The sequence below is a fragment of the Panthera uncia genome (genome assembly GCF_023721935.1).
Source record: "Panthera uncia isolate 11264 chromosome B2 unlocalized genomic scaffold, Puncia_PCG_1.0 HiC_scaffold_24, whole genome shotgun sequence".
Classification (NCBI taxonomy): domain Eukaryota; kingdom Metazoa; phylum Chordata; class Mammalia; order Carnivora; family Felidae; genus Panthera; species Panthera uncia.
In genome coordinates this window covers 16,127,118-16,141,850 of record NW_026057580.1, presented here as the reverse complement: position 1 = coordinate 16,141,850, position 14,733 = coordinate 16,127,118, and positions in this window count along the sequence as shown.

The following is a 14,733-nucleotide window of genomic DNA, read 5'->3' as shown; positions in this document are numbered from 1 at the left end:
TGTTTCCCAGACAGGGCATTGGGAAATGACCGTGTCTGTCATGCTGTTTCCTCTCCCTCCATGACAATAGTAAAAGCAGGAGGCTTTAGAGTTCTGGCTTGAAATGCTTTCTCTATATTGTACCAGCTGCATGACTTTCAGAGTTAGTTATAATGCATATATGCTTTAAAAGATTACAACTATAATTAGAAATGCTGTAGTTGAAGTGCCTAATAGGTACGTGATTTGGGGACAGTCACATTACCTCTCTGGCCTCGGTTTTTGCATACAATAGATGAAGTCTCTAGTCAATCACATAGAGTGTTTGTCCTCAGGAAAGTTCAAAGGATAAAAATCAGGTGAAACAACTACTATGTCGTTCAATATTCAAGAGGCATTTATATATTTTTCGAGGACTAAGAAATATGAATTCCAATCTTGAACTTCCTTTCCCATAGGGTTCCTAATTTTTTCCCATAAAATGACAATGTGTGTCCATGAATGCACATGACTTACACATGCATAAACCAGTGTATACTTGTAAGTGTAATGTGAATACTAGCTCAATAAGTGAGAATAATTGGGGCATTCAATACTTAAGGGAATTCCTTGGGATTTTAACCTGAGGGACAATAACATGACAGCAGATATATACCAGTATGGCTACTGATATTTGGAAATTTAGAGTAAATCTCAATCTTTACTCAGTAAAGTAAGGTATAAAATTGGCACACATTAAAAAGGGTCCAATGTATTAGTAGTTCTTCTATTTGTGATTTGATAAGAAGATAAATAAAAGATAATTAGATTTTTAAAAGGCAAATATGACCCACAGTTACTTGACTTTCTCTGATTCAAACACTAGTTCAAGTCTGCTCTTTAGTATTTCCTTTTTCACAAATGTTCAGGAAATTTTCACCACATTTTTTCATTTGTGTTGGATCCTATGATTTAATGTCATGGATGAACTCAGGACATGCTGTAGTGTCCCAGCCCCCCTCCGTGAAAACCAGTTACTTCTTAGGGAAATTTTACTTATATTCAATCAAAACCATCAATATAAAACTAAGTTTGCATTTTAGTGACTAAATTAGAAAGTATTTCAAGAATGGCTGTTGATAATAGCCACCCCAAGTGAATACAATGATTCAATCAGCAATAATGTCAAAAACAATTACATTTTAAAATGCTGGATTCTAGTTTATATGCTGGATTCCAGCACATTATGCTATCGAACATCTATTTAGCTCATTATCTAGGATATGTTCCTGTTATTTGCGTATGTAATTCTGTCTAACATTACATAGTGCTGATTATGGATCTCCTCTATCTGAGGATAGGCCCTTGTCTTATTATTCTTTGTTATCATATTGCTGCATTTGAAGCAGCTTACATAGCACCTAGCAACAGTATAAGCATTCAGACAAAAAAAAAAAAGTCCTGAAATTTTACTTGAATGATCAAATCCAGTGATATGGATTTTATCTTCTAAATCATGACCGCCTAAGAGAAATGCTAAGTTATTCCATGCTTCAGTAAGAAACACAGTGACACCGTCTCCCAAAGATGAAAAGCCATTTTACTTTTTAAAACCCTTGAGACTGTCTACATACTGCTTGGGAAAACATCTCGTGATATTTGCTCTGGTGAACTATTCTTGAACTCAACTTTAAAAACAATTATGTAGCAATTATGTATAGGGAAACATCATGTATACATTGACATGAAGCCACAGTGTTTTTAAAAGTGTCCATGGAGAACCCCTTATAAAGCAGAAGTTTTAAGGATCTTCAGGGCTCCTTTCTGGCAGCTGGAGTGCTGTTTTTAGAAGGTGGTGGTGATTCTGACAGTTTGCCACTGCCAGCTTTCCATACTGAGGACAAGGTTAAATGAAAGACTAAGGAGGGGGGCGCCTGGGTGGCTCAGTCGGTTGAGAGACCCACTTTGGCTCAGGTCATGATCTCACGGTTTGTGAGTTCAAGCCCGGCGTTGAGCTCTGTGCTGACAGCTTAGAGCCTGGAGCCTGCTTCTGATTCTGTGTCTCCCTCTCTCTCTGCCCCTCCCTCACTCATGCTCTGTCTCTCTCTGTCTCAGAAATAAATAAACATTTAAAAGAAAGAAAGAAAGAAAGAAAGAAAGAAAGAGAAAGAAAGAAAGACTAAGAAGGAAAAAAGTAGGTCCAAAAGAGAAACATAGAAACAAAAGAGAAACATAGAAACCTTAGGCAACTGGGACACCTGCGATGGTTCCATTGAGCGTCCAACTTCAGCTCAGGTCATGATCTTACTGTCCATGAATTCAAGCCCCATGTCGGGCTCTGTGCTGACAGCTCAGAGCCTGGAGCCTGCTTCGGATTCTGTGTCTTTCTCTGTCTGCCCCTCCCCTGCTCGCTCTCTCTCTCTCTCTCTCTCAAAAATAAAAACATTTAAAAAATTTTGAAAAGAAAACTTAGGTGAGTATTTAGAGAGAATAGTACTTAATAGACAGACTTCTAAATCAGTAACCAGTCTTGTGATCAGGCTGTAACACTTACTAGATTGGCAATGTTAAGGCATCTATTTATATTCTATAAAATTTAGTCAACTTATAAGTAACACAGATTATTGTTAGATACAATCATATATGTGATAGATATGATAATCTATACCATATTTATTTACTCTGCATTTTTTTTCAGGTAAAAGGAAGAAAGGAACATTGATGTTAGTAATTCCAGGGAGAATTTTCTTGAATGACCATGCTTTCATGGGAAGCCTTTCATCATCTAAATTCTGATCTTCACTGTGTATAAACTGGGGTATAGAAAGCTGTGAAAGCTCTCTGTCCTACATTTGGTCCTCTTCAAGATTTACCTCAGAGCCTGAATGAAAGCCCAGAATGCTTACCATCCAGATATATGGATGACAAAATACGGATATAAATGATGCATTAATTCACTGGATGGCAAAATCAACAGGCCAGAAAAATGGGCACCAAAGAGAGGTTGAAATCTAATAGGAATTGAGCAAAATATCTATATTTGTTTTCTATCAAAAACAAATAAATAAACTGCACACGTTCAAGAGAGAGGAGATGGGTTCACGTGAAATACCTGGGTGTGCGAAGTAACTATTAGCTCTCTCTATGGAGACATCACTAGTAATAACACATTAGTGAGGCCTGGAACCTCATCGTCTTAGAATTGTTGTGATTGTTTTCTATGCCATGGAAGCCATTTATCCTGCCATATCTCCCCACTCCTACTTCTATTTCATGGATTAGCATGTGTGAGCATTTTAAGTACGGAAGAGGCTGCTTTAGATGTTTTTTCTCTTCTAAAATATCACCTAATCTGGAGGAGCAAGAACTTGGAAAAGTAAGTACCAGATAGAGTCAGAAAAACCCTTTTTCACATTCATGTATATACTTATATACACAGAGATTTGGGTTCTATATTTGCCAGCTTTGCACCTTGGCCAAATTATGGAATTTCTCTGAGCCTGAGTTTTCTCCTCTGTACAATGGAGGTGATGGTACCGATAGCCCATGGAATTTTGTGACTATTCTACTGATGTATTTCAAGTTTTCAGTAGGCATCCACAACCTTACCTGCCTTCACTCTCCTTCACTGAAGGCAGCTGCTGAGATCATAAGATGATTTACTCACAATTCTCCTTTATTCAGTGACTTAATAAATGTATTTAAAGTCATCATTTTCAAAAGAAGAGATATACACGGTCCTTATCAAGGGGAGAAATTCCTTAAGAGGAACCACCTTGAAATCTTGAGTCTCCCTGTGTGTACTACATTGAAATGGTAAATCATCAGTGTCCAGAGAAGATTGATTATGATGGTGAAAGATATGATTCCAGACATAGAATAATTGAGGAACCAAAAGATAGCCAGATTGGAAAATTAAAAATGCAGGAGGCGGAGAGGCGTACATAAAGCCTGTCTTCAAATACTGGCGAGGATGTCATACGGAAAGTCTGCAAAGGGCAGAAGTAGAAGCCAAGGGTGAGCATTACCAGAGCACTGCTTTGGGCTTACCCTAAATAGAAATTATTCACTATAAATAAGAATTTAGAGCGGACAAAACTGAGGGATCAAATGACAATTTGTTGGATATACCGCAGAGATGTCCCTGCATTGGCCTAGAGGTGACAGTGTTCATTTCTCATATACCATATGTGAGTATACAGATACGAGAATAATCCATTTCCAATTATAAGGCTGTGTGGGTCTATTATTCTATGATGGATGACATAGAGATTCTTGAGACTTGTGAAAGGAGTAACTGCAGGCAATTACGGAATCTCTTTGGATAACTTGAAATACATCCTTGTCAGTGACGTGGCTGTTGCCTCAAGTATCTCACCTCTAGCGTAGCAGCCCTCGCTCAAAGTGTTGCCAAGTTATATCTAAGAATAACCAACAGCGGGTCTCACTTAATATTGAGTCAAACCTAGCAGCAGCATATATTACCAGATGCCTGCTCTGTTCTTACCCTCCTGATCTGTAGACACATCTGGATACGTATCTACTAAACAAATCAAAGTAGCCTCACAGCAGTCACTGCCAGTCATAGGGACACCATGGCCATGAACACCACATGGGAGGCTTCTGATGTTAGGCTCCGTGGCTCTGGCTTCCATGCAGAAACAAGGCCAGTTTCTACATCTCTAGGCCACTCTGTCTCTTGGGTCCTGATGCAGCTCTGCCCACGCTCAGAATCTCTCAAAGTCCCAGTTTAATGACATCAGCCTCTGCCTCTGTCACTCAGTCTCTATCCTGTCTGTTCAAAGCCAAGTGAAGGGGGCAATTGGGAAAAGGCTACACATCCCCTTCATCCTTCTTCTCTATCCCCCTCTTCTCCATTTTTAATCCCTTGCTTCTCTACAAACCACCTGAGACAAATTCTGTTTCTAGTTCTCAGTCACTAAACCAAAGCATCAATGCATACAAGCAAATAAATTTGGTCGGGTGTAGATTCATGTTGGGAATGGAACAGGCAGTATGTCGGTGGTAATATTTTAGGAAGGGAGAAATTGTTGTTTATTTCAGCAGGAGCTGGCTCAAATGCCCTGTTCCACATATTTTTAAAAGGGGAAGGCAGATTGCAAACTCTTTTAAGGTAACTTCAAATACACTAACTAGCATTATAATTCCACAGAGTTTTCTTTCATGCACTATAGAAATAGGCCATTAGATTTGCATGTCTAAAGGAACTTTTCAGTAATTGCTTTCCTTAAACACAATTAGTATGGTCAGCCCATGTAACTGTAAGAGAAAGGAGGACACAGTGAATGATCCAACTTTGTCTCATTGTGTGAATTAGAGAGGAATAAAGAAGTCTCCTTTTAACAGCCGTACCTGTATTTTAATCTGACTTTACAATGTGAAACAGCAAATTGCACTGGCCCCTTTTGAAGGCGCTTATCCACTTGGGCTCCAGGTGTAGGAGTTTTCTGGTCTTAAATAGAGACTGATTTAAGAGTTTCCTTAGAGAGAAAAACTAGAGATAATACAGTTAATATTCCTGTAGCAAAGGAACATTATCCCGGAAATAAAAATTACATATTTTCTGATGCCAGCTCTGTGTCTAATTAGTGCCATAATTTTGGGAAATTTATTTTACTTTTCTGAGCTTCAATTTGGTATTGAATAAAACTAAGGTATTGGATGTCTGACATTCCCTCCAGTTCTAAAAAAGGGGGAAAAAATCTATTATTCTAAGCCACAAAGGGTTTTTTGGAGTTTATACACAGAAACATTTTTATTTCTATGTTTCCTTTTCTAGCAAAAGAAGGATACTTTTTTTATCTCTCATCTTCCTACTCCCTTGAAGTTAATTAAACTCAGTAAAACATTTATTATGTTTAGCCAAATGTTTTCAGTGTCTGGAGTACTGCTTTGACAATTACATGATAAAATACATTGTTACCGTAATTTTAAAAGGAGGGCCCCTTCTTTCTACCAGGTTTATCAGAGTAAGTGTGCAGTGGGTATTTCAAAAGCAAGATTTCCAAAAACAGAGAGGAATTCGGATTAAGCGATGAATCACGGGAATCTACCCTCAAAACCAATAGCATACCGTATACGCTATGTTAGCCAACTTGACAACATATTCTATTAAAAATAAAAAGAAACAGAGTTTCTACTTAAATATTCCACTGACTAGCTAGGCTGTATGAGCTTGTGCAATGACTTCAATTATCACCTCTCATTATCCCCATCCATGAGTTATGACTCAATTTCCTCTCTTCCCAGCAGCCTTCCTTTAAAGATCAAATGAAATATTTATTTAGTTAACCTTAAGTAGTGTTTATTTTTAAACAGTATGGAATCGTGTTTAAAATAGTGTTATCTATGGGGCGCCTGGGTGGCGCAGTCGGTTAAGCGTCCGACTTCAGCCAGGTCACGATCTCGCGGTCTGTGAGTTCGAGCCCCGCGTCAGGCTCTGGGCTGATGGCTCGGAGCCTGGAGCCTGTTTCCGATTCTGTGTCTCCCTCTCTCTCTGACCCTCCCCCGTTCATGCTCTGTCTCTCTCTGTCCCAAAAATAAATAAAAAACGTTGAAAAAAAAATAATGTTATTTATAAAGCAAATAGTGTGCCACCCAAACCTGTAAATGGTATTCACTTTGTGAGCGCACTATTTGAAATGTTTTATAAACGTCGACTCCTTTAATTTTCAAAACAACCTGGTGCATTGGGCTATTATGAGCCACAATTTATAAATGAAAAAACTGAAACCCAGAAAGGTTCAGTAACTTACCCAGACTTTACCAGCTTATGAGTGGGTGAACCAGGATTGTAACACGATCGATCTAGGTCTGGACTCTGTCCCGGTAATACCTGTGTTACGCTGTTTCTCGTTTCGAAAACTCTGAAAGTTTACAAGGTATGTCAGGGGTATGCATAAGCCCTAGGCTTTTTGTTTTGTTTTGTTTTTTAGAATATTTGAAAAACAAAAATCAAGTAATTAAACTGATAAATTCTGTAAAGCCTTCCTTGGATGTTAAAATACTCACAAGTATCGGAGCACTGGGTGGCTCAGCAGGCCAAGGGTCTGACTCTTGATTTGGGCTCAGATCATGATCTCATGGTTCATGAGTTTGAGCCCCGCTTTGGGCTCCATGCTGACAGTGCAGAGCCTGCTTGGGATTTTCTCTCTCTGCCTCTCCCCGACTCTCTCTCTCTCTTTCTAAATAAATAAATAAACACACAAACAAACCTTAAAAAAATAATCACAAATATTTTTAGAGAATAAGACAAAATTCACCAAATTTTTATGTGAAAGCACGAAATTTCAAAGAATTTTCAACTGTAAAGCAGACAGCTATATCCTCACTAGGGGCACACATTGATGGATAAAGAGGACAAGTCCATGGACTACACATGGTCAACACCCCACTAAAGAGTCAAACAGTAAGAACTGATCATCATAATGCATTCCTGGGTTGTATCTGGGACTTCTTATGTGGTAACTGCAAGGCAGTGTCATGATTCTCATATATTTTTCCATTTCCTATTACTTTATTTCCTCCCTGATCTTGAATTGCTATAGTGGATGCCTGGGCATCGTATCAAGATCACCAGGACAAACATACCATGTCACAGCCTGATGGATCACAGTTGTGTCCTCAGTGGGAACTACCCTCAGCTGGCTGCAGGGAACTGCCTCACCCAAGTTCATGCTCCATCTTGGACGTATGACTGGCTGATGTGGGAATACAAAAGCTAAGCCTTCGTGCTCCAATTTAGATCAACACTGAAAGGCCATCCCAGCTGGAGAGCTAATAGGGGCTAAGGTTTCAGTTATATCCCTTTAGTGGACTAGCTCCTGCCTCTTCTCTGTTCTGTCTTCTCCACTTCCTTAAAAACATCTCCAGAGGGTATTCCCCAAAAATCTTCTGTATGCAACTTCATGTCTCAGAGACTGTTTCCATAGTATTTAGATTAGATTAGATTAGATTAGATTATTCTGCTCTTGTGATTTGGACTTGAAGGGTTAGTTGACCAACGTTAAAAAAATTCCAGAGCATTGAAGGTGGAGTTAAATGATAATGAAATCATCAAGTTTTTAAGTATCAAGGTGGATGATGAAAAGTACTGGGAAATAGATACCAAAGTCAAAGTTATCATCGGACATCAAGATTAGGAACTAAGGACAAATGAGGTAGTCACATCTGGCTATTCCAAAAGGCAAGGATGGTACAATTTACTTCAAGTGGACAATCTCACTGGTACAGGGATTATTTTCAAAGAGTAGGGACAGTCTTATGTTAAACGTATGACTCAGATACTGACAGTTCTGAAGTTAGTAATCAATAATCAATATATACAAATGGACTCAACAACAAAATAACAAAATGACAGTTCAAAGAAGTAAAGGAAAAATCCCTTAGTCAATTATTGAACTTCACTTGACATTGAAGTTTTTACCTTGTTCATTTTTATCTTGTTATTGATCATTTGTTGCCTAAAAATGCCTGATTAGCATGCTTTGCTCCTACGGATTTATCTTTACCCAATTAAAAGAAAAAAAAAAACTAAATTAAAAATTTCTGAAAGTTCTTATGTGATAGCAAAATATAAAAGTTATCTCCATGAAAAGTATACAGTACTAAGGAATTACCAGGCTGCAGTGTAAGTGAAATGAAATCATAGAGAGATAAATGAGTAGGGAAGTTGCTTTTGCCTTGAGGGTATTTGTAAATATTGTCACACTTGAATTTTTATTTTGATGGCCAACCAGAGAAAAAGGAACAAAAATCAAAACCGAGGATCCACAGTGATGGAGATTCTAGTAGAACAACTTTTCAAAATAATCTGAAACATAAAAGGGATACATCCTCAAAGTAAAAGTGAGTCTGAACTGAATTGACCTTCACACTGCTGTGTAGGTTATAAGTTCCCCAGCACAGGAGTAGTTTAACCTACCTCAGGCTTTGAACTTGGTGTCAGGTAGCTTTGGACAGACAGAACCTCCAGGTACTTGGGAGGAGTTAACACAGATCTCTGGAGAAAGATACCTTCATGCTGGGCTTCAAGCCCCATGGACCACACACATTCCCAGAGAGGCAAAGGAAGAAATATGAGAACCAGAGAAAACAGTCGTCTAAGGAACAGAACTGCAGTCTTCAGGCTTGAGAATCATTTGACAAAGACGAGAAAGCAATGGTGTTTACTGACAAAACTCTGCTTGACAAAACTTCAGTCGGGCTTCTCTGAGCCTTGTTTCTGACTAAGCTTCAGCCTTAGGCCTAATCTTGTCTGTGGCCTGATGAGCCCAGTTTTAGCAAGAATCCTGCTCAGTGTAATGAGAGTCCCACACTTTTGGTATCTGACCCAGTTCCTCATCTTCCCCCTTTAGTGGAGAAAGTCTTGAACTGCCTTTAGCAGGAATCTTGTTAGGTCAGTTTAGCAAGAATGTCCCCGCCCTTCATATCTCCTTGGAGTACTCTTCCGTCCATGGACCCCTTCGCTCTGCTTGTTGGCTATAAATCCCCAGCTGTCTTTGCTACATCCAGAGTTAAGACTGATGTCCCTCCCCTGTTGTGGTAGTCTTGAGCAAAGTCTTCCTTACATTTTAACAATTGCAGAGGTGTTTTTTTTTTTTTCTTTAACATTGTTGTACTTAAACTAACAGAAATAGTTTAAGATATCTGCAGTAAATAGGAAAGTATAAGAACTGTCACAATAAATTTGAAAAGATGCTAAAGAGATCCTTGAGAATGACAAATACAAATACAATAACAAAAATCAAAGTCACCATAGTTATTTGATTTACATCCTCTGTTTACTTGAATCTGTGTATAAGGATCAGCAAAACAAATGAAAAATGAGTATAGAAATGAATTTCTATAGAGTGTGTAGAAACGATCACGTTACTTGAACCAAGTGAACTTCAAGAGCTGTCCTGGTTCCTTTTCAAATTCTTATTAGCCATTAGCAGCAGTAATCAGAGAAAACTGAGAGCAGTTTTCTGAGCAACTACAGATTTTCTGAGCAAATCAGAGCAACAACTACAGAATATATCGTTTTTCCACTTAGACATGGCTCGCTTCAAGGGTCTTCAATCCAAGAGGATTTCTCAAAGTGCATGTTTACTCACAATTTACATAAAATTTTCCATTGTGATTGTTTTCTTTATTTTCTTTTAATCAAGTAAAGATTACGAAAGGAAACTCTTGGTCATCAATACACTTGAAGGAAAAGCACAGGGCACAGGAAGTCAGTGAAAGGAAAGTGACGTCTATTGAGAAAATATTATGAGTCAGAAAAATGTGCTGTATGCACTGTAATTATTTGCCTTTTTATATGGGTAACAATACAATGCACTCATAAAACATATTGTCTCTTTTGTAGCCCTTGCAGCATTTATAGAAATTTAGTTAAGTCTGCACAAGAATAATAAGTACCGTTTATAAGGTGTTTCTGTGTGACTGGCACTACATTGGACTTCTTGGAATACATGGTTTCTTTCATCCCAATAAGGTAGATATCATTAGCTCTGCTAGAAGATAAAAAAAACTTAGGCCCAAGACCACACTGCTAGTCAGTGAAAGAGTGAGGATTAAAATTCTGGCCTGTGTGACTTCAAAGTGCATCCTCATAATCATTATGTTCTATTTCCTTTCATGTTTGGAGAAACCATAGGTACCACACCAGGAAAGGATAAAAAAATGTATTTCGATAATAGTTGTCAGTCATATTTATTAAGTAGTACACTATTTCTGTACATGGTCTCAATTTTTTAAAAAGAAAAATTTGTAATTAATTAATAGTTGACCAACTGATTTCATTTTATCAAATTGCATTCACCAGTTTAGATAAGTTTATGGATGCCTGATTCTTTAATAAACATTGTTGCCTCACAAATATTCCATATTAGAAAGATAATAAATACTGCCCTCATCAGTCTAAGGGTACTTATTTTTACAAAAATTTAATATTTTTACAAAAATTATTTACAAAAATTTTACAAAAATAATTTTACAAAAAATATTTTACAAAAATATTTTTACAAAAATTTAGTAAGTTGAACTTGCACCTATTAATTTGGAAATCTGAAGAGACTACAATTGCCATCTTTGTTTTCGTACTTCATCACCTACCATTATCCCATTTCAGACTGAGGCCCAAACAGAGAGATATCTAAAAAAGTGCACTTGGGACAGGTCCTGAGAAATTAGGAAGATGGTGATCTCTTTTCCCCTTTGCCTCTTATTTACAGAATGAAATGAAGTGAGAAAATTTTAATTTTAAATTTAAGTTTTAAATGTAAAAAATTGTGACTGCTCTAGAAAAACACTTATGAACAGTCCTCATCTGAAAACACGTTAATAAAATTAATTTAGAAGTCAAGGATTTGAGGGGCATCTGGGTGGCTTAGTCTGGTAAGCATCAGTCTTTTGATTTTGGCTCAGGTCATGATCTCACAGTTCATGAGATCGAGCCCCACGTTGGGCTCTGTGCTGACAGCATTGAGCCTGCTTGGGATTCTCTCTCTCCCTCTCTGTGTCCTTCCTCCTCCTCTTCCTCCTCCCTCTCTCTCTCTCTTTCACAAAAAAAATTAATAAACATTTAAAAAAAAAAAAAGGAGTCAGGGATTTGGATCTCTGAGCATACTTCTCCATATAAGTGAAATGGTTAATTTATGTTGAACTTTCTAGAATGGCAGCCTTCAATGTATGTGTATCTAACTCAGTGCTGTGGAATTTTGAGGCATGAAGTCTCCATTACCATGCTGGAGTGGAGATGGTATTGCCCGTTTTAGGCATAAATCAGCTCCCTGGCATGGTTGGTATCGTAAAGACTCTTAGTTGTTGACAACTGAGGGATCAGCACTGGGAAGGACCAAGCAGACTAATGGAAGGAGTGTTTGAAGAGGTTTGAAGGGTTGTCAAGAATGTTCAGAACTGAGACTAGCCAATTCCCAAGTTCAAAATCATCCAACTACCATGTCTATGGAAAGATACCCTAACCCTGGTGTATAGTCAGAACTCAAAAAGATGCTAAATGCCACAAAGAATAGGCAACATTTCAGAGATTATTCTAAAGGGCAGTTGCTTCGGAAGTAGTGGGAGGCTACTTTCTGGGAGGAAGGAGTCCTCCACTTTGGTTCAGCCTCTTCTGCTCATAAAAGCCAGGACCTCACTGAACTAGCCTTATCTCCCTTCTTGATGTGAGTTCCTGAGGGGAGACTGTGCTGATGGGACTGGGGTTGGCATTATCCTGTTGACAGAAGAAAAGAATCTGTGAGCAGGATGAAGGGCCTCATAACAGCTGTCCCTGTACCTGTCATGACTTGCTTCTCACTGTCTATGTCAAATGGCTATAACAGAAGCCACCGTAGCTTTTTGTTTACTAACTTCTCTCTCCCTTCAGCAACAATGTTCACACGTGAGCTTACAGTCTGAATTAGAAAGATGAGATGAGAAAGGCATTGCTTCACAATATGTACCTTTCATTCATTCATTCATTCAGTCATTCTCCCTCAACACAAACTTGATCTCCTTGATAATTAAAGATGCCACGAGATATAAACACATCAAACTCGCATTCCATCATTTAAGTTTACATAATCATATGAATGACAGGATATACAACAAAATAATTAAATTTCAGTTAAAGGTGATAAGTAGCTCGTATGGGCTAAATTTAGGGCTAAACTCTGTATGTTGAAGCCCTAACCCCCATTCCCTTCTGAAGTGACTACGTTTGAAGACAGGGTCATTAAAGAGGTAAAATGAGGTATTGGGTCAGGGGAGCTTATTAATTATGACTGGTATCCTTATAAGAAAAGGTGATTAGGACACAGACATGCCCAGAAAGAAGTCCATGTAAAGAGAGAAGAAAGTGGCCACCTACAAGACAAGAGGGAAGCCTTAAGAAAAAAACAATTCTACTGCCACCTTGGTCTTGAACTAATAGCTTCCAGAAATGCCAGGAAATAAACTTCTGTTAAGCTATTCATTCTGTTGTGATTTCATTATGACAGCCCCAGTAAACTAACACAGTGTCTCTGCACAAATTAGATATTGATAGAATTAAAGAAAATAAAATATCACTACACACACACACACACACACACACAAAGGAATTGTATTTAAGTGAATCTTCATAATATGTCTCTTATTTTGAAACATTGGAACATGGTTCACTTCCTTAAACCTTTCTTCTTCAGAGCGTTCTTATCACATCTATAAATCCTTTTATTACACTAGAATATAATCTTTTCGGGTCTGAAAACTGAATATCATTTAACAGGCTGATGTTCACTTTATATCTTCTCTCATGTATTGAGTTTCAGTTCCCCCAACACCATTTCTTTGTATCTTTGTGTTAAAGAAAACAAAAGAAATAATAGTTGAGTGAGTGTGTCGTTTCTGTCAGGTTAGTAAAAGTGTGCACCTTCCCTAAACAGTTCCTTCTCTTGTTCAGCTTGTTCCTGTCTGTTCTTAGCAAAAACATATTTATTTTGTATTGTCTTGAGGGTTTTGTTCCACATAGATCTCAAGCCAGTCTGGGCTTTGGGCTATCCTGACCACATTGCTGCAGACCTACCTACTCTGTTTTAGGACTTCCATCCCCACTCCCAGGTTAGTGATCCTGGTGACCTCTCTGGGCCAGCTCCTCCTGGTTTTTACATGTTTATTAATTTTTGTTAATGTTTATTTATCTTTGAGAGACAGAGAAAGAGCACAAGCTGGGGAGGAGCAGAGAGAGAGAGAGAGAGAGAGAGAGGGAGACACAGAATGCGAACCAGGCTTCAGGCTCTGAGCTATCAGCACAGAGCCAGATGCAGGGCTTGAACTCACGAACCTGCGAGATCGTGACCTGAGCCAAAGTCAGCACTTAACCCACTGAGCCACCCAGGCACCCTTATGTCTTCTTTTAAATGCTTATATCAGACAGCTCTGTGTGTAGTCAAACTGTTCTCTTTTCTGTTTCTCTTCCATACAATTATCAAAATTTTATCAAAATTTCATTCTAGAAGATCCCATCATTCTTTTGTATCAAATGTTATTTAAATATGCTTCCATAATTAGAAAACTAACGTAGGCTCGCTGTAAAACGATTTTTCAATAATACAGTGGTTTAGAGGGAAAAAAAAAAAAGATAAATTTCCCCTGTGCCCATACCAGTTCCCATTACATACCCAGAGGTAGCTGTCATTCCTACTTTGATGTTTCAATATCATTTTCTAGATATTAATTGGGAAAGTCATGGAGACGACATGACTGCTTATTACCTGCAAGCTGACCAGGGGAACTGGAGACTCCTCAAGCCCCAGTCCTTGGAACACACATTCCACCCACCATCCTCACAGTGGGGGCTGTTTCAAGAACACAGCCTTGAGAGTAAGGTGTTCTCGAGACCACCTAGATTGAACCCAGGTAAGGCCTTTGTATAACCTGTTGAGATTCAGGCTGGCGACTGTAGAGATCCAATCATCTTGCAGCTACTCAAGAAAAGCGTTGGACATAAGTTCCCTTGCTTATTGAATCTGCCTTCTTCCAATCTGGAGTCGCCTGTCTGCCTTTTTCTTCAGCCTCTCTTCGCCCTTCAGGTTTAGGGACCAGTCTTGAATATAGGAGGGGGAAACTCCTGAGGTTTTGAACTGACAGCATTTAAGTATGGATGTTTAAACACCAAAAAGGTGTTAGGATGTTATGGTCTGTTCTTTGATCATTCCTTTATAAACCGAAGTGCCATAACAATTCAAAAACTTACAGTACGTGATGCTATTGCGCTATATCATGCAT